The 20,874-nt window shown below is 37.1% G+C and overlaps 1 protein-coding gene across 7 annotated transcripts in view; it reads right to left on the bottom strand.

Moving 5' to 3' along the window:
* The window catches only part of ZC3H12B (zinc finger CCCH-type containing 12B), a 442,284-nt gene that overhangs the window by 119,692 nt on the left and 301,718 nt on the right, over positions 1-20,874 (bottom strand). For 2 of the 7 annotated variants that reach the window (XM_074028862.1, XM_015443848.4), the window contains exon 3: positions 11,084-11,151. The exons of the other annotated variants lie outside the window; for them this stretch is intronic. The gene's annotated coding sequence lies outside the window, so the exon portion shown is untranslated. The remainder of the gene's footprint in view (positions 1-11,083; positions 11,152-20,874) is intronic. 7 annotated transcript variants of the gene reach the window in all.

Here is a 20,874-nt window from a genome sequence, read left to right as displayed (position 1 = left end):
CAATGAGTGGATAAACTGTGATGTACACACACACACATACACACACACACACTATATACACACATATAGTGTGTGTATATATATAGTGTGTGCATATATATAGATATATATGTGTGTGTGTATATATATACCATGCACACACACACACACACACACACACACACACACACACACACACAATGGAATACTACTCAACTATAAATAAGAATGAAATAATAGCATTGGCAGCAACCTGGATGGGATTGGAGACTATTATTCTAAATGAAATAACTCAGGAATGGAAAGCCAAACATCGTATGTTCTCACTCATAAGTGGGAGGTAAGCAATGAGGATGCAACGGCATAAGAATAATACAATGGACTTTGAGGACTCATAGGGAAAGGGTGGGAAGGGGGTATGGGGTAAAAGACTACAAATTGGATTCAGCATATACTGCTCAATGATGGGTGCACCAAAATCTCACAAATCATGGCTAAAGAACATATTCATGTAACCAAAGACCACCTGTTCCCCCAAAAGCTATGGAAATAAAAAATTTTAAAAGAATAGATTGTTTAATTTCCATGTAATTGTATGCAGTTCAGCAATTATCTTAGTATTGATTTAAATTTTTATTGCACTCCTGCCCAAGACCGTGGTTGCTATGATTTTTTTAAATTGGTTGAGGATTGTTTGATGTCTGATTTTTTGGTCAGTTTTAGAGTATATGCCATGTGCTCTACTACTATTTTGTGGCTAAGTCTCTTCGTATGTCTCTAAAAGCTTGCTATATAAATCCGGGTGCTCCTGTGTTGGGTACATATATTTAGGATAGTTAGGTTTTCTTGTTTAATTTATTCCCTTACCATTATATAATGCCATTCTTTGTCTTTTTTGATTGTTGTTGGTTTAAAGTTGGCTTTGTCTGAACTTAGAATAGCAACTCCTGCAATTTTCTGTTTTCCATTTGCTCTAGATTTTTCTCCATCCCATTACTTTGAGCCTGTGGGTTTCATTGCATGTGAGATGGATCTCTTGAAGACAGTATAACGTTGGGTCTTGATTCTTTATCCTACTTGCCACACTGCCTTTTAATTCAGTTATTTAGCCCTTTTACTTTCAAGGTTATTATTGATATATGTGGGTTTGATTCTGTCATTGCGTTGTTAGCTGATTGTCATGCAGACTTTATTGTGTACTTGCTTTATAGCATCAATGGTCTATGTACTTAAGTGTATTTTTGTGGTCGTTGGTAACAGTCTTTCATTTCCATGTTTAGCACTCTCAAGGACTTTATTTAAGGCAGTTCTGGTGGTTATGAATTTCATTAGTATATACTTTTCTCAAAATAATCTTATTTTTCTTCACTTTTGAAGCTTAGTTTGGCTGGATATGAAATTCTTAGTTGAAATTTTTTGTTACAAATGCTTAATATAGGCTCCAATCTCTTCTGGCTTATCGGGTTTCTGTTGAAAGGTCCACTGTTAGCCTAATGCTGTTACTTTTAAGGTCACCTTTCTCAACCCTCCAGGTGATTTAACATTTTGCTTTCATTTCAACCTTGCAGAATCTGATGACTATTGCATAGTACCTCACAGGAGTTCTCTCCCTTTCCTGATTTTAAATGTTGGCCTCTTTAGTGAGATTGGGAAAGTTTTCATGCACACTATCCTCAAACATGTTTTCCAAGTTGCTTGGTTTCTCTCTATTTCAATGCTGATATGTTGTAGCTTTGGTCTGTTTCCATAATCCCGTATTTTTTGGAGGCCTTGTCCATTCTTCTTTATTGCTTTTCCTTTTTTTTTTTTTTTTTGTTTATTTGTTTTTGTTTTGTTTTGTTTTTTTTTGACTGACTGAGTCATTTCAGAGTATTGGTCTTCAAGCTCTGAGATTCTTTCCTCAACTTGGTCAATTCTGCTGTTATTACTTGCAATTATATTATGAAATTCTTGAAGCTAGTTTTTCAGCTATATCACATCAGTTTGGTTCTTTCTTAAAAATTACCATACTGTTTTTCAGCTTGTGTATGATCTTATTTTACTCCTTATGTTCATTGGATTGGGTTTTGACTTTTTCCTGGATATGGATGATTTTTACTCCTATCTATATTCAGAATTCCATTTCTGTCATTTCAGCCATTTCATCCTTATTAGGAACCATTGCTGTAGAACTGGTGTGGTTGTTTGGAGGTAAGAAGACACTCAGGCTGTTTGAGTTGCCAAAGTTCTTGTGCTGGTTCTTTCTCATCTGTGTGGCCTGATGTTCCTTCAGTCTTTGAAGTTGCTTTCCTTTGGATGGACTTTTTTTTTTTTGGTTTTACCTTTTCTGATGTCTTTGAGGTTTGATTGTGACATAAGATGGGTTCATTGAACTGGCTTCATTTCTGGATGATTTTAGGGGGCCAAGGCTCAGCTCAGCACTCCTGATCTGTGTGCTCCAGCTCTGGGGGGCTGCTACAGGGCCCCTGGCTTTTTCCTCTGGCACCTGGAGATTAGGTTAGTGATTGCCACATCGTTTACAGTATCCTTCTTTTGCTTCTCAAATGTATTTTCAAATGTTACTTTATCATTTCCAATATAATTCAAGAAACCTAAAACTGTATACTTCCATTTTTCTTCTCCCATTCTTCTGTGCTGCTGTCATATATTTTACTTCTACATATGCTAAAAACCATAAAATTTATTATTTTTTTCTAATTTTTTAGAAAAATCAGTTATTTTCTCATACTTCTACTTTTAATCAATCCATATCATAATATTTAAAGTGGGTTTATTGTATACAGCATATAGTTGAGACATTTAATTATACAAACTAAATAAAAATTAATTGTATCTGAACTTAGAGTTGCCATTTATTATATTTATGTTTTCTCCTTGTGTTATTTGTTCCTCTACTCCCTGTTTTAAGAACTTCTTTTGGATTTTAAAATAATTTTAAGTGTTCAATTTTAATTCATTAGATTTTTTGCTATATCTCTACCATTTTAATGATTGTTCACGAGATTTTAATACACATACCTAACTCCTTACAGGTAATTGAGTTAATATTTTACCACCTAAAATAAAAAGAAATCTTATTACCATATAGTTTCCTTTATTCTCTCTTTTATCATAAAGTTGATTTATACCTTACATCTACATAAACAAAAATTTTCCCAAATTATATTTTACTTTCAATAGATAGTTATATATATACTAAGGAAATTTAGTCTACAAGGTTTACTCAGAATGTACGATTTCTGTTGCTCTTCATTTCTGAATTATCAGTTTTCTTCTAGTGTCATTTCCCTTCAAGCAAAAAAAATTATTTTTGGCATATTTTTTATGGAAGCTATACTGGAAACAAATTCTCTTAGATTTCCTTTCTCTGAGAATGTTTTCTATTTCACTTTAATTCCTGAAGAATATTTTATCAGGATATAACATTTTGGATGGATAGTTCATTTATTCAGCACTTTAACAATGTTGTTTCCATCCTCTGATCTTCATGATTTCTGGTGAAAAATCAGTAGTAATTTAAATCACTGTCCGCTGTATTTAATGTGTCATTTTTCTCTGTCTGCCTTCAACATGGTTCATTTATGTTTGATTTTTGAGCAGTTTGATTGTAATGTGTCTGGGTGTGGTTTTCTTTGTATTTCTCCTAAGCTTCTTAAATCTGTAAATTTATGTATTTCACCAATTTGGGGTAAATTTCAGCTTTTATTTCTTCAATTTTTTTTGTACTCTTCTCTTTCTTCTCTCTGCCAGAAACTCGATTAATACACACATTAGACCTTGTGATATTGTCTCACATGTCCCTGAGAATCTGGATTTTAAAAATCTTTTTGTTTTCTCTGTGTTCTTCTGAATGCATAAGTTCTGCTGCTCTATTTTCAAAACCCAAGATAGTTCCTTCTATCATCCCAACTCTGCTATTGTTTTCATCCAGTAGTTTTTCTAAAATATCAGATTCTGTATTTCATAAGTTCTAAGATTCTCATCTTTTAAAAATAGTTTGTATTTCTTAGCTTAGGACTGCTGTTTCAATTCATTTCAAGAGTATTCACCTTAGCCTCACAGAGCATGGCTATAATATCTGATTCAAAATTTTTGTCTTTTAATTCCGTCATCTGAGTCATTTCAAAGTTGGCATCTGTTGATTGTTGCTTCACTTGAAAACTTGTCAAATTTTTCTGGTTCTTTCTACACAAAGTAATTTTGGGTTGTATTCTTTTTTTAGAAACAACAACAACAACACAAATTTATTATCTTACAGTTCTGGAGGTCAGAAGTCCAAAATAGACTTCATAGGCTAAAATCAAGATGTTGGGAGGGCTATATTCTTTCTGGAGCCTCTAGGGGAGAATCTATTACCTGCCTCCTCCAGCTTCTAGAGGCCATCTTCACTCCTTGACTCATAGATCTTTCCATCTTCAAAGTCAGCAGTGTAGCATCTTTAAATCTCTCCCTGGCTCTGACTGTCTGCCTCCCTCTTTCACTTATAAGGACACTCAGGGTGTGGCACAAAGATGGCCGAATAGGAGCAGCTCCAGTCTCCAACTCCCAGCGCCAGCGACACAGAAGACCGGTGATTTCTGCATTTTCAACTGAGGTACTGGGTTCATCTCACTGGGGAGTGCCGGACGATCGGAGCTGGTCAGCTGCTGCAGCCCGACCAGCGAGAGCTGAAGCAGGGCGAGGCATTGCCTCACCTGGGAAGCGCAAGGGGGAAGGGAGTCCCTTTTCCTAGCCAGGGGAACTGAGACACACAACACCTGGAAAATCGGGTAACTCCCACCCCAATACTGCGCTTTAGGAAACAGGCACACCAGGAGATCATATCCCACACCTGGCCGGGAGGGTCCCACACCCACGGAGCCTCCCTCGTTGCTAGCGCAGCAGTCTGTGATCTACCGGCAAGGCAGCAGCGAGGCTGGGGGAGGGGCGCCCGCCATTGCTGAGGCTTAAGTAGGTAAACAAAGCTGCTGGGAAGCTCGAACTGGGTGGAGCTCACAGCAGCTCAAGGAAACCTGCCGGTCTCTGTAGACTCCACCTCTGGGGACAGGGCACAGTAAACTAAGACACACAGACACCTCTGCACAGACGCAAACGACTCTGTCTGACAGCTTTGAAGAGAGCAGTGGATCTCCCAACACGGAGGTTGAGATCTGAGAAGGGACAGACTCCCTGCTCAAGCGGGTCCCTGACCCCTGAGTAGCCTAACTGGGAGACATCCCCCACTAGGGGCAGTCTGACACCCCACACCTCACAGGGAGGAGTACACCCCTGAGAGGAAGCTTCCAAAGCAAGAATCAGACAGGTACACTCGCTGTTCAGAAATATTCTATCTTCTGCAGCCTCTGCTGCTGATACCCAGGCAAACAGGGTCTGGAGTGGACCTCAAGCAATCTCCAACAGACCTACAGCTGAGGGTCCTGACTGTTAGAAGGAAAACTATCAAACAGGAAGGACACCTACACCAAAACCCCATCAGTACATCACCATCATCAAAGACCAGAGGCAGATAAAACCACAAAGATGGGGAAAAAGCAGGGCAGAAAAGCTGGAAATTCAAAAAATAAGAGCGCATCTCCCCCGGCAAAGGAGCGCAGCTCATCGCCAGCAACGGATCAAAGTTGGACGGAGAATGACTTTGACGAGATGAGAGAAGAAGGCTTCAGTCCATCAAATTTCTCAGAGCTAAAGGAGGAATTACGTACCCAGCGCAAAGAAACTAAAAATCTTGAAAAAAAAGTGGAAGAATTGATGGCTAGAGTAATTAATGCAGAGAAGGTCCTAAACGAAATGAAAGAGATGAAAACCATGACACGAGAAATACGTGACAAATGCACAAGCTTCAGTAACCGACTCGATCAACTGGAAGAAAGAGTATCAGCGATTGAGGATCAAATGAATGAAATGAAGCGAGAAGAGAAACCAAAAGAAAAAAGAAGAAAAAGAAACGAACAAAGCCTGCAAGAAGTATGGGATTATGTAAAAAGACCAAATCTACGTCTGATTGGGGTGCCTGAAAGTGAGGGGGAAAATGGAACCAAGTTGGAAAACACTCTTCAGGATATCATCCAGGAGAACTTCCCCAACCTAGTAGGGCAGGCCAACATTCAAATCCAGGAAATACAGAGAACGCCACAAAGATACTCCTCGAGAAGAGCAACTCCAAGACACATAATTGCCAGATTCACCAAAGTTGAAATGAAGGAAAAAATCTTAAGGGCAGCCAGAGAGAAAGGTCGGGTTACCCACAAAGGGAAGCCCATCAGACTAACAGCAGATCTCTCAGCAGAAACTCTACAAGCCAGAAGAGAGTGGGGGCCAATATTCAACATTCTTAAAGAAAAGAATTTTAAACCCAGAATTTCATATCCAGCCAAACTAAGTTTCATAAGTGAAGGAGAAATAAAATCCTTTACAGATAAGCAAATGCTTAGAGATTTTGTCACCACTAGGCCTGCCTTACAAGAGATCCTGAAGGAAGCACTAAACATGGAAAGGAACAACCGGTACCAGCCATTGCAAAAACATGCCAAAATGTAAAGACCATTGAGGCTAGGAAGAAACTGCATCAACTAATGAGCAAAATAACCAGTTAAGGACACTCAGATAATCCAGCATAATCTTCCTATCTCAAGGTCCTACACATCTGTGTAGTCCCTTTTGCCAGATTAGATAACATATTCACAGTTTCCAGGGATAGAACATAGATATCTGTGATGGTTAATTTTATGTATCAATTTGACTAGGCCATGAGGTACCCATATACTTCAGACATCACTCTAGGTGTTTCTGGGAGGGTGTTCTGGATGAGATGAACATTTCGGTCATTAGACTGAGTAAAACAAATTGCCTTCTGAAATGTGGACACACCTCATACAATTAGTTGAAGGCCTGAATGAAATAAAAGGCTGATTCTCCCTCAAGGAAAAGATAATTCTCCTGATAAATAGCCTTCAAACTGGAACATCGGCTGCTTCTTCTTCTTCTTCTTCTTCTTCTTCTTCTTCTTCTTCTTCTTCTTCTTATTCTTATTCTTATTCTTCTTCTTTCTTCTTCTTCTTCTTCTTCTTCTTCTTCTTCTTCTTCTTCTTCTTCTTCTTCTTCTTCTTCTTCTTCTTCTTCTTCCTCTTCTTCCTCTTCTTCCTCTTCTTCCTCTTCTTCTTCTTCCTTCTTCTTCTTCTTCTTCTTCTTCTTCTTCTTCTTCTTCTTCTTCTTCTTCTTCTTCTTCTTCTTCTTCTTCTTCCTCTTCTTCTTCTTCCTCTTCCTCTTCCTCTTCCTCTTCCTCTTCCTCTTCTCCTTCTCCTTCTCCTTCTTCTTTTTTTTTAAAATTATACTTTAAGTTCTAGGGTACATGTGCACAACGTGCAGGTTTGTTACATATGTGTACTTGTGCCATGTTGGTGTGCTGCACCCATCAACACATCAGCACCCATCAACTCGTCATTTACATCAGATATAACTCCCAATGCCATCCCGCCCCCCTCCCCCCTCCCCATAATAGGCCCCAGTGTGTGATGTTTCCCTTCCAGAGCCCAAGTGATCTCATTGTTCAATTCCCACCTATGTGTGAGAACATGCAGTGTTTGGTTCTCTGTTCTTGTGACAGTTTGCTGAGAATGAGGGTTTCCAGCTGCATCCATGTCCCTACAAAGGACACGAACTCATCCTTTTTTATTCCATGGTGTATATGTGACATATTTTCTTAATCTAGTCTGTCACTGATGGACATTTGGGTTGATTCCAAGTCTTTGCTATTGTGAATAGTGCCACAATAAACATACGTGTGCATGTGTCTTTATAGCAGCATGACTTATAATCCTTTGGGTATATACCCAGTAATGGGATGGCTGGGTCATATGGTACTTCTAGTTCTAGATCCTTGAGGAATCGCCATAATTTTTTCCACAATGGTTGAACCAGTTTACAATCCCACCAACAGTGTAAAAGTGTTCCTATTTCTCCATATGCTCTCCAGCACCTGTTGTTTCCTGACTTTTTAATGATTGCCATTCTAACTGGTGCGAGATGGTATCTCATTGTGGTTTTGATTTGCATTTCTCTGATGGCCAGTGATGATGAGCATTTTTTCATGTGTCTGTTGGCTGTATGCATGTCTTCTTTTGAGAAATATCTATTCATATCCTTTGCCCACTTTTTGATGGAGTTGTTTGCTTTTTTTCTCGTAAATTTGTTTGAGTTCTTTGTAGGTTCTGGAGATTAGCCCTTTGTCAGATGACAGGAAGTGAGACAGAATTTGTGATCCAAATATAACCAGGTTAACTGTCTACTAAAACAAACATAAATTAAATTTTTTTCAGAATTTTAAAACTATACTTAATAGTATAATATTGAAAATTTTAAGAATACAACCCTTTGCAATCTACTCATCTGACAAAGGGTTGTATTCTTAAAAATTTCAATATTATACTATTTAGTATAGTTTTTTATTTTTTATTATTATTATACTTTAAGTTCTAGGGTACATGTGCATAACGTGCAGGTTTCTTACATATGTATACTTGTGCCATGTTGGTGTGCTGCACCCATTAATTTGTCAGCACCCATCAACTCGTCATTTACATCAGGTATAACTCCCAATGCAATCACTCCCCCCTGCCCCCTCCCCATGATAGGCCCCGGTGTGTGATGTTCCCCTTCCCGAGTTCAAGTGATCTCATTGTTCAGTTCCCACCTATGAGTGAGAACATGCGGTGTTTGGTTTTCTGTTCTTGGGATAGTTTGCTAAGAATGATGGTTTCCAGCTGCATCCATGTCCCTACAAAGGACACAAACTCATCCTTTTTGATGGCTGCATAGTATTCCATGGTGTATATGTGCCACATTTTCTTAATCCAGTCTGTCACTGACAGACATTTGGGTTGATTCCAAGTCTTTGCTATTGTGAATAGTGCCGCAATAAACATACGTGTGCATGTGTCTTTAGAGCAGCATGATTTATAATCCTTTGGGTATATCCCCAGTAATGGGATGGCTGGGTCATATGGTACATCTAGTTCTAGATCCTTGAGGAATCGCCATACTGTTTTCCATAATGGTTGAACTAGTTTACAATCCCACCAACAGTGTAAAAGTGTTCCTATTTCTCCACATCCTCTCCAGCACCTGTTGTTTCCTGACTTTTTAATGATTGCCATTCTAACTGGTGTGAGATGGTATCTCATTGCGGTTTTGATTTGCATTTCTCTGATGGCCAGTGATGATGAGCATTTTTTCATGTGTCTGTTGGCTGTATGAATGTCTTCTTTTGAGAAATGTCTGTTCATATGCTTTGCCCACTTTTTGATGGGGTTGTTTGTTTTTTTCTTGCAAATTTGTTTGGGTTCTTTGTAGGTTCTGGATATTCGCCCTTTGTCAGCTGAGTAGATTGCAAAAATTTTCTCCCATTCTGTAGGTTGCCTGTTCACTCTGATGGTAGTTTCTTTTGCTGTGCAGAAGCTCTTTAGTTTAATGAGATCCCATTTGTCAATTTTGGCTTTTGCTGCCGTTGCTTTTGGTGTTTTGACTTCAAACTATACTACAAGGCTACAGTAACCAAAACAGCATGGTACTGGTACCAAAACAGAGATATAGACCAATGGAACAGAACAGAGTCCTCAGAAATAATACCACACATCTACAGCCATCTGATCTTTGACAAACCTGAGAGAAACAAGAAATGGGGAAGGATTCCCTATTTAATAAATGGTCCTGGGAAAATTGGCTAGCCATAAGTAGAAAGCTGAAACTGGATCCTTTCCTTACTCCTTATACGAAAATTAATTCAAGATGGATTAGAGACTTAAATGTTAGACCTAATACCATAAAAACCCTAGAGGAAAACCTAGGTAGTACCATTCAGGACATAGGCATAGTATAGTTTTAAAATTCGGAAAAACACTTAATTTGTGTTTGTTTTAGTAGACAGTTAACCTGGTTATATTTGGATCACAAATTCTGTCTCACTTTCTGTGCTTGTTAAGATGTCATTTTTCAAAACCTTTGATAAGCTGTTTGGGCCTGCCCTTTGTAAGTGCGAATCATAGGTTTGTCTGCAACTTAGGCATTAGTTTACATTATAGTTTAGTTCTTAAAGGCTTTGCTATGCTTCTTTGGATATATTATGTGCACCCACAAATTGAAGATGAGCCTGAAGTTGTATAGGGTCACACACAAAATTAAGAGATCAGTTCTTCGGCTCTTTCATCTCCAGAATTTTTCCCAAATTATGTGACTAGCAGGAGGCATTTTCTTGATATTTGACTTAAAAAATAAAATTCTCCCATAATTTTAGACTCCACACTTAAAATAGAAACCATCATTAGGATAATGTAGTAAGAGAAAATACAGAAAAATAATTCTATGGGTTGAATGTTTGTGTCCCCCTCAAAATTCGTGTTAAAAACTTAACAACCAGGCAGGGCATGGTGGCTCATGCTTACAATCCCAGCCCTTTGGGAGGCCAAGATGAGCGAATCACTTGAGATCAAAAGTTGAAGACTAGCCTAGCTAGCATGGTGAAACCCCATCTCTACCAAAAATAGAATAATGAGTCAGGTGTGTTTGTACATGCCTTCAGTCCCAGCTACTCAAGAGGCTGAGGCAGGAGAATCACTTGAACCCAGAGGGCAGAGGTTGCAGTAAGCTGAGGTTGCACCATTGCACTCCAGCCTGGGCCACAGAAGGAGACTCTGTCTCAAAAAAAAAAAAAAAAAAAAAAAAAAATTAATGAGCAATGTAAGAGGTGATTAGGTCGTGAGGGTGGAGCTCTCATGAGAGGGATAAGTGTCCTTACAAAAGATGTCCCAGAGAGCTGCTTTTCCCTTCCACCAGGTGAGGAGACAGAGTGAAGACACTATTTTAAACTGGGAAATGAGACCTCACTATATACTCAATATACTGGCACCTTAACCTTGGACATCCCATTCTCCAGAACTGTGAGATATATTTTTGTTCTTTAAAAACTACCTAGTTCATAGTATTTTCTTATAGCAGCCTGAGAGCTCTAAGACAAATAATAATGGTGATTTCCCATCCTTTGCACAAGAGGGGCACAATTTTATTTTTTATTTTTTGGCTCCTTTATCCAAAGAGATGAGTTTTTCCTCACCGTTTTTGTTGCCTGTGCTGCCAGCACAGAGGTGCAGATTCATTACTGTGGCAGGCATTGGAGAAGGGCTGGAAAAAAAAAAATAGAACCTCAGTGATTCCTTTCACAATATCCAACCCACAGAGGTCACTGTTCTCAATGCTCTGAAAAGAAAGATGGGTTTCTCCCAGAGGTACTGTCTGTTCCCTTTGTGCAACTCACCATTCCAGTCTGTCTTCAGATTAAATTTATGGGATAGTAGAGGGAGAAAACCAAGAAACCCTCTGCTACTGTATTGGTTGTTCTTCAAGTTTTATTTCACTCTCCAATATGCCAGCTCTTAGTTACTTTTCTTTTTTCTTTTTTAAAATTATACCTTAAGTTCTAGGGTACATGTGCACAATGTGCAGGTTTGTTATATAGGTTTACATATGCCATGTTGGTTTGCTGAACCCATTAATTTGTCATTTACATTAGGTATTTCTCCTAATGCTATCCCTCCCCTTGCCCCCCACCCCATGACAGGCCCTGAGGTGTGATGTTGCCCATCCTGTGTCCAAGTGTTCTCATTGTTCAATTCCCACCTATGAGTGAGAATATGTGGTGTTTGGTTTTCTAATTTTGTGATAGTTCGCTCAGAATGATGGTTTCCAGCTGTATCCATGTCCCTGCAAAGGACATGAACTTATCCTTTTTTATGGCTGCATAGTATTCCATGGTGTATATGTGCCACATTTCCTTAATCCCGTCTGTTATTGATGGACATTTGGGTTGGTTCTAAGTCTTTGCTATTGTGAATAATGCTGCAATAAACATACATGTACATGTGTCTTTATAGTAGCATGATTTATAATCTTTTGGGTATATACCAAGTAATGGAATCACTGGGTCAAATGGTATTTCTGTTCTATATCCTTGAGGAATCACCACACTGTCTTCCACAATGGTTGAACTAGTTTACACTCCCACCAACATTGTAAGTGTTCCTATTTCTCCACATCCTCTCCAGCACCTGTTGTTTCCTGACTTTTTAATGATCGCCATTCTAACTTGTGTGAGATGGTATCTCATTGTGGTTTTGAGTTTTATTTCTCTGATGACCAGTGATAATGAGCATTTTTTCATGTGTCTGTTGGCTGTATGAATGTCTTCTTTTGAAAAGTGTCTGTTCATATCCTTTGCCCACTTTTTGATGGGGTTGTTTTTTTCTTGTAAATTTGTTTATGTTCTTTGTAGATTCTGGATAGTAGCCCTTTGTCAGATGGGTGGATTGCAAAATTTTTCTCCCATTGTGCAGGTTGCCTGTTCACTCTGATGGTAGTTTCTTTTGCCATGCAGAAGTTCTTTAGTTTAATTAGATCTCATTTGTCTATTTTGGCTTTTGTTGCCATTGCTTTTAGTGTTTAGTCATGAAGTCCTTGCCCATTCGTATGCCCAGGCATTCCAATGCCCTGAAGGGTATTGTCTAGATTTTCTTCTAGGTTTTTTATGGTTTTAGGTCTTACATTTAAGTCTTTAATTCATCTTGAATTAATTTTTATATAAGGGATCCAGTTTCAGCTTTCTACATATGGCTAGCCAGTTTTCCCAGCACCATTTATTAAATATGGAATCTTTCCCCATTTCTTGTTTTTGTCAGGTTTGTCAAATATCACATGGTTGTAGATATGTGGTGTTATTTCTGAGGCCTCTGTTCAGTTCCATTGCTCTATATATCTGTTTTGGTACAAGTACCATGCTGTTTTGGTTACTGTATCATTATAGTATAGTTTGAAGTCAGGTAGCATGATGGCTCCAGCTTTGTTCTTTTTGCTTAGGATTGTCTTGGCTATGTGGGCTCCTTTTTGGCTCCATAAGAACTTTAAAGTAGTTTTTTTTTCCAATTCTGTAAAGAAACTCATTGGTAGCTTGATGGGGATGGCATTGAATCTATAAATTACCTTGGGCAGTATGGCCATTTTCATGATATTGAATCTTCCTATCTATGAGCATGGAATGTTCTTCCATCTGTTTGTGTCCTCTTTTATTCCGTTGAGCAGTGGTTTGTAGTTCTCCTTGAAGAGGTCTTTCCCATCCCTTGTAAGTTGGATGCCTAGGTATTTTATTCTCTTTGTGGCAATTGTGAATGCAAGTTCACAAATGATTTGGCTCTCTGTTAGTCCGTTATTGGTGTAAAAGAATGCTTGTGATTTTTGCACATCCATTTTGTATCCTGAGACTTTGCTGAAGTTGCTTATCAGCGTCAGGAGATTTTGGGCTGAGATGATGGGGTTTTCTAAATTATACAATCATGTCATCTGCCAACAGGGACAATTTGACTTCTTCTTTTCCTAAATGAATACACTATTTCTTTCTCTTGTCTGATTGCCCTGGCCAGTGCTTCCAACACTATGTCGAATAGGAGTGGTGAGTGAGGGCATCCCTGTCTTGTGCCAGTTTTCAAAGAGAATGCTTCCAGTTTTTGCCCATTTAGTATGATATTGACTGTGAGTTTGTCATAAATAGCTCTTATTATTTTTAGATACGTTCCATCAATATCTCGTTTATTGAGAGTTTTCAGCATGAAAGCTGCTGAATTTTGTCAAAGGCCTTTTCTGCATCTATTGAGACAATCATGTGGTTTTTGTCGTTGGTTCTGTTTATGCGATGGATTGTGCTCATTGATTTGCTTATGTTGAACCAGGCTTGTGTCCCAGGAATAAAGCCGAGTTGATCGTGGTGGATAAGCTTTTTGATGTGATGCTGGATTCGGTTTGCCAGTATTTTATTGAGGATTTTCCCATCGATGTTCATCAGGGATTTCGGTCTATGATTCTCTTTTTTTGTTGTGTGTCTGCTAGGCTTTGGTATCGGAATGATGCTGGCATTATAAAAGGAGTTAGGGAGGATTCCCTCTTTTTCTATTGTTTGGAATAGTTTCAGAAAGAATGGTACCAGCTCCTATTCATACCTCTGGTAGAATTCAGCTGTGAATCCATCTGGTCCTGGACTTTTTTTGAATGGTAAGCTATTAATTATTGACTGAATTTCAGAGCCTGCTATTGGTCTATTCAGAGATTCAACTTCTTCCTTGTTTAGTCTTGGGAAGGTGTATGCATCCAGAAATTTATCCACTTCTTCTTTTTCTAGTTTATTTGCGTAGAGGTGTTTATAGTATTCTCTGATGGTAGTTTGTATTTCCGTGGGATCGGTGGTGATTACCCCTTTATCAGTTTTTATTGTGTCTATTTGATTCTTCTCTCTTTTCTTCTTTATTAGTTTTGCTAGCAGTCGATCAATTTTGTTGATCTTTTCAAAAATCCAGCTCCTGGATTCATTGTTTTTTTTTTTTTGAAGGGCTTTTTGTGTTTCTATCTCCTTCAGTTCTGCTCTGATCTTTGTTATTTCTTGCCTTCTGCTAGCTTTTGAATTTGTTTGCTCTTGCTTCTCTAGTTCTTTTAATTGTGATGTTAGGGTGTCAATTTTAGATCTTTTCTGCTTCTCTTGTGGGCATTTAGTGCTATAAATTTCCCTCTACACACTGCTTTAAACGTGTCTCAGAGATTCTGGTACGTTTTGTGTTTGTTCTCATTGGTTTCAAAGAACATCTTTATTTCTGTCTTCATTTTGTTATTTACCCAGTAGTCATTCAGGAGTAGGTTGTTCAGTTTCCATGTAGCTGTGCAGTTTTGAAAGTTAGTTTCTTAATCCTAAGTTCTAATTTGATTGCACTGTGGTCTCAGAGACAGTTTGTTGTGATTTCTGTTCTTTTGCATTTGCTGAGGAGTGTTTTACTTCCAAAGATATAGTCAATTTTGGAATAAGTGTGATGTGGTGCTGAGAAGAATTTATATTCTGTTGATTTGGGGTGGAGAGTTGTGTAGATGTCTATTAGGTCCACTTGATGCAGCGCCGAGTTCAGGTCCTGGATATCCTTGTTAACTTTGTTTCTCATTTATCTGTCTAATATTTACAAAGGGGTGTTAAAGTCTCCCATTATTATTGTGTGGGAGTCTAAGTCTCTTTGTAGGTCTCTAAGGAGTTGCTTTATGAATCTGGGTGTTCCTGAATTGGTTGCATATATACTTAGGATAGTTAGCTCTTCTTGTTGAATTGATCCCTTTACCATTATGTAATGGTCTTCTTTGTCTCTTTTGATCTTTGTTGGTTTAAAGTCCGTTTTATCAGACCCCAGGCTTGCAACTGCTGCTTTGTTTTGCTTTCCATTGGCTTGGTAGATCTTCCTCCATCCTTTATTTTTAGCGTATGTGTTTCTCTGCACATATTTTTATGGTTTTGAGGGTTCCTTTTGGAGTTATTTTCTAATTTTATTCCAATGTGGTCTGAGAGAGTACTTAATATAATTTTGATTTTCTTAAATTTACTGAGACTTGTTTTTTGGCCTATCATATGGTCTGTTTTGGAGAATGTTCCATGTACTGATGTAGAAACATGTATCTTGTACTACAGGTGTTCTTATGAGGAATTTCCACAGTGTTTGTGTCACTAAAAATGTGTTTACACTTGTTTTTGAAGAATATTTTTTGCTGAATATAATAAACTTAACATGGCAGTTTTGCTTTATTTTAGTGTTTTATTAAAGGTTGCATTCCATTGTCTGTTGGCTTTCACTATTTCTTACAAGAAATCAAAGTAAAATTTTATCTTTGTCCCATACAGAAATGTGTTTTCTTTCTGGTGACAACTTTAAATATTTGTCTTTATCACTGATTCCAACAATTTGCTTATGCCGTGCTTCAGCGAGTGGCTTTCTTTGTGTATTCTACTACAGGTTTGTTGAGCTTCTTGATTCTGTGAACAATAATTTATTCAAAAAAATCTTTACCCTGTTTTGGAATACACATACATATTAGACTACTTGATACTGTCTCTCAGATAATTAAGGGTCTCGTCATTTTTTTCCCCAGGATCATTTTCTTCTGCAATTTATTGTGCATAATTTGTTTTCCTATGAATTAACTTGTTGTTTATTTTCACTAATAGGCTGTAAAACTCTTCAAGACTTTTTTGATTTCTCATATTGTATTTCTTAGTTTCAAAAGTCCCACTAGGTTCCTTTTCCATTGCTCATTTATCTGTACATAAAGTTTATATTTTACCTTATATCCTAGATTATACTTAAATTCAATGTTTTAAAGGATTCAGTAATTCTAAACCTTAGGCATTTGAGGGTGCTTTTCTCTTGACTGATTTTTATTCTAATTCGTGGACACATATCTCTGCTTTTTTAGTTATAGTAAGTTTTGACTGGATACTAGACACTGTATTGACATTGTTGAATATCTGGATATTGCTATTACTTTAAAGACTGTCAAAACTCTAAACACCTTTACTAAGTTGTAAGTACATAACAATAAACTAAACATTTGAACTCTACAATTTTATAAGTTTTCACATACGCGTATGCCTAGAATACTATCACCACAATCAAGAAGATGAGTATATCTACTATCATTAACAGTTTTCTCATGCTTTGATATAGTTAATTCTTGCAGCCTCTCACCATACCCACTTACCTGCTTTCTGTCATGGCAGATTAGTTTGCATTTTCTATAATTTCATATAAATAAAATCACACAAAATATTCTAATTTGTCACACTCTTTCACTCAGCATAACTACTTGAGATTTATCCAATTTGTGGCATGTATCAATGGTAATTCTTTTTTATTGCTGAGTGGTATTCTACTGAAGGAATATACAACACCTTTCTTATTCACTCACCTGTTAATAGACTTTTAGGCTATTTTCCTTTTTAGAGCTGCTATAAATATGTGTATAACAATCTTTGTATGCACCTATGATTTCATTTATCTTGGTTAAATATCTAAGTGCAGGGGCCTTTGAAAACAGTATGCTGAGAATAGATAGGGCTCAAGGACAGTATCTCCAATTGAACTTTTAATGAACTCCCGTAGGCGCCAAGAAGGCGGGCAAATAAGGAAGAACATAGAAACAAAGAACTGAGTAGAAAGTTGCATCTGGGAAAAGAAAGTTTGTTTTGCACTGTGTCCTTTCTGCTGACGTGGGGCTTATGGAGTATAAATAAAGAGAGGCGGAGGCTCTGAGTGCGGCCGCCATGTTCTCTGTTTGTCTTTGTCTTTTGTGTCCTTTCATCCTCCACCACCCCCGGCATGGACCCCAATATCTAAGAGTGGGCGGGGTGCAGTGGCTCATGCCTGTAATCCTAGCACTTTGGGAGGTCGAGGCGGGTGGATTGCCTGAGCTCAGGAGTTTGACACCAGCCTGGGCAACACAGTGCAACCCCATCTCTATTAAAACACACAAAAAAATTAGCCGGCCTTGTCAGCGTGTGCCTGTAGTCCCAGCTACTCGGGAGGCTGAAGCAGGAGAATTGCTAGAACCCGGGAGGCAGAGGTTGCAGTGTGCCGAAATCGCACCACTGCACTCCAGACTGGACAACAAAGCGAGACTCCATCTCTAAGAAAAAAAAATACATAAATAAATCTAAGAGTGGAATGGCTGAATCTATATCAGTGTACATTTAACATTTTAGTAATGCCAAACTTTTCCCCAAAATGTTGGACAATTTACAATCCCACTAACAGTGTATGAGAGCTCTAGTTGTTCCATAACCTAGTCAACATTTCTTATAATCAACTTTAAAAAAATATATTTGTAACAAAAAGTTCATTTCTGTTGATGGATTTTCAATTATCACAGGCAAAAGAAAAGCAGAACTGCATGCAGAAAATTACTTTTTTCCTTATGCTACATCTGTAGGCATTTGATTTTTATTATGATAGAGAAGGTATGAGTTCTTATATTGCTTGGCACAGTAGAAATAGAAGAAATAAATAAATATAGCAAAAGGTCATTTCTCAGTGATTTCTATGTATGTTTTTTACTGGCAGTAAAAACAGCACTTGGGTAAATCAGACAACAGTAGATTTAGAAATAATATTGGAAGCTATCTAGCCCAACATCCACCATTTACAGAAGAGAAAATAGAGATTTGGTTAAATGACTCATGCAGTTATAGTGTTCTTGCCATTATAACACACTGTCCCTTTAATCCACGAAAATGAGAGATATCGCCCATTTATTAACCCACTGAGTATGAGGTACAATTTTGAAGGGCACTGAGGAGTTCCTCCAGAAACTCAAAATCCAACTGGGAAAATGAACATTTAAATAATGAATAATAACATAACAAATTTCTTATAGATACAAACTGCAAAGAAAACACAATAGGAGTAATGAATGATTCAAAGGATCAAAAGAAAGAATGAGGAAAGGAAAAAGAAGGGTGGGAGTTTCTCAGGCAGAGAAAGGGAGAAAGGCTTTCTAGATAAGAAAATACACAGGAAAAGGTACTGCATGGGAAACCTTGATAGTGTTACCAAATAACTAACGATCACAAGGGATACTTTAGTCTAATAGATCTTTATCTTTTAAAGAGTCTGATTTCCAACACTAAATAAATATAAAACCACTATTTGCTTAGTTTCAACTTCCTATGCTACCTCCAATATATTAAGTGAATGGTAATATCTTCTTCTTTTTTAATGTTGCAGATTGGGAAAGGATTGTGGAGTGAGACAGACCTGGAGTTCAATCCCTGCTCTGTTTAATATTTTATGGAGTTTAGTGATTAAGTTTTAGTTCCCCATTTCTCTGAGATTTAAAGTTTAACTAAATAGTACTTAATCCCTAGGGTTATTACGTATTTCAGAACTTAAAGTATAATCAACTTTTTAAAGCTAAGACAGTGTAATAGATGTGTGGTGATATGTCATTGTGACTTTAATTGAATTTCTTTAATCAGAAATAATATTTATCATTGTTTCTTGTGTTTATTTGCCATCTCCATATCTTCATTGATAAAATACCTGTTCAAAGCTTGTGTCCATTATTTATTTGTTTTTTTATTACTTCTTATTGAGATTAAAACATTTATTACACTTGTACAATGTAAATATTTTCTCCAAGTCTATAGCTTGTCTTTACAATATTTTAAAAATGTCTTTCAAATAGCAGAAAAATTTTTATGAACTCCAATTTATTTATTATTTTTCTTTATTGATCATTCTATGGTGTCACACCTAATACATTTTTGTCTGACCTAATAACACAAAAATTATTCCCCATTTTTTTCTTCTAAAAGTGTACTTTTTAATTTTTGGTTTTACATTTAGGTTTATGACTGGGTTTGATTTAATTATTGTACACTGTGAGATATGTGTAAATGTTCTTTTTTTTTTTTGCCTATGGTTACTCAATTATTCTACCACCATTAGTTAAAGAAACTATACTTTCTCCATGAAATTTCAGGTTTGGTTGAAAATTGATATGTATGTATATAAGCCTATTTCTGAATTCAGTATGTTCTTCCTTTGATTTATTCATCTATATTGTCAATACCACACTGTCTTAAGTTAGATTTCTAATCTTGATATTGTAAGTCCTATAACTTTACACTATATTCCACATAACGTTTTGGCACCACTAGATATTTTGTAATTTCAAATGAGGTTTAAAATTGGTTTGTGAATTTCTTTTTAAAAACCTGTTTGAAAGTTTGAGATTGCATTCAATCTATATCTCAATTTTGGTAAAGCTGACACTTTAACAAAATTGAGTCTTCTGATCCAAGAGTATTGTAGATCTGTCTATTTTACGTGGTCTTCTTTATTTACTGTCAGCAATGTTTCACAATTCTCAGTGTACAGGTCTCGCACATTTTTTAATCAGGTTCATCTCTATGTATTTGGTAATTTTTATACTATTGTAAACAGTATTGACTTTTAAAATTCTCAAGGTTTATTGCTGGTATGTAGAAATATGTTTGATTTTTGTAAATTTACTTAGGGTCCTTCAAACTTTCATGTTTGATTGTACTGACTAGAAGTTACAGCACAATGTTAAATAAAAGTGTTCAAGTGGAATTCTTATTTTGTTGCAGACCTAAGTAGGAGAGCATGCAGTCTTCCAACATTAAGTTTTATACTAGCTATATAATTTTGAAAGAAGGTAAAGAAAGTTTCCTTCTATGCCTAGATTATTGAGATATTTTATTAAAAATGGATGATGGATTTTGTCAAATGCATTGTCTGCATCTATTGGAATGATCACATGGTTTTTCTTTAACCTGTTAATAAAGCAAATAACTCTTTTTGATGTGCTGCTGAATCCGGTTTGCCACTATTTTATTGAGGATTTTTGCATCGATGTTCATCAGGGATAGTGGTCTAAAATTCTCTTTTTTTGTTGTGTCTCTGCCAGGCTTTGGTATCAGGATGATGTTGGCCTCATAAAATGAGTTAGGGAGGATTCCCTCTTTCTCTATTGATTGGAATAGTTTCAGAAGTAATGGTACCAGCTCCTCCTTGTACCTCTGGTAGAATTCAGCTGTGAATCCATCTGGTCCTGGACTTTTTTTGGTTGGTAGGCTATTAATTATTGCCTCAATTTCAGGGCCTGCTATTGGTCTATTCAGGGATTCAACTTCTTCCTGGTTTAGTCTTGGAAGAGTGTAAGTGTCCAGGAAATTATCCATTTCTTCTAGATTTTCTAGTTTATTTGCGTAGAGGTGTTTATAGTATTCTCTGATGGTAGTTTGTATTTCTGTGGGGTCGGTGGTGATATCCCCTTTATCATTTTTTATTGCGTCTATTTGATTCTTCTCTCTTTTCTTCTTTATTAGTCTTGCTAGCGGTCTGTCAATTTTGTTGATCTTTTCAAAAAACCAGCTCCTGGATTCATTGATGTTTTGGAGGGTTTTTTGTGTCTCTATCTCCTTCAGTTCTGCTCTGATCTTAGTTATTTCTTGCCTTCTGCTAGCTTTCGAAT

The sequence above is a fragment of the Macaca fascicularis genome, chromosome X, assembly GCF_037993035.2.
Source record: "Macaca fascicularis isolate 582-1 chromosome X, T2T-MFA8v1.1".
Lineage (NCBI taxonomy): Eukaryota > Metazoa > Chordata > Mammalia > Primates > Cercopithecidae > Macaca > Macaca fascicularis.
The sequence above is the reverse complement of the archived record's forward strand: the minus strand, read 5'-3'. Positions and strand labels throughout refer to the sequence as shown.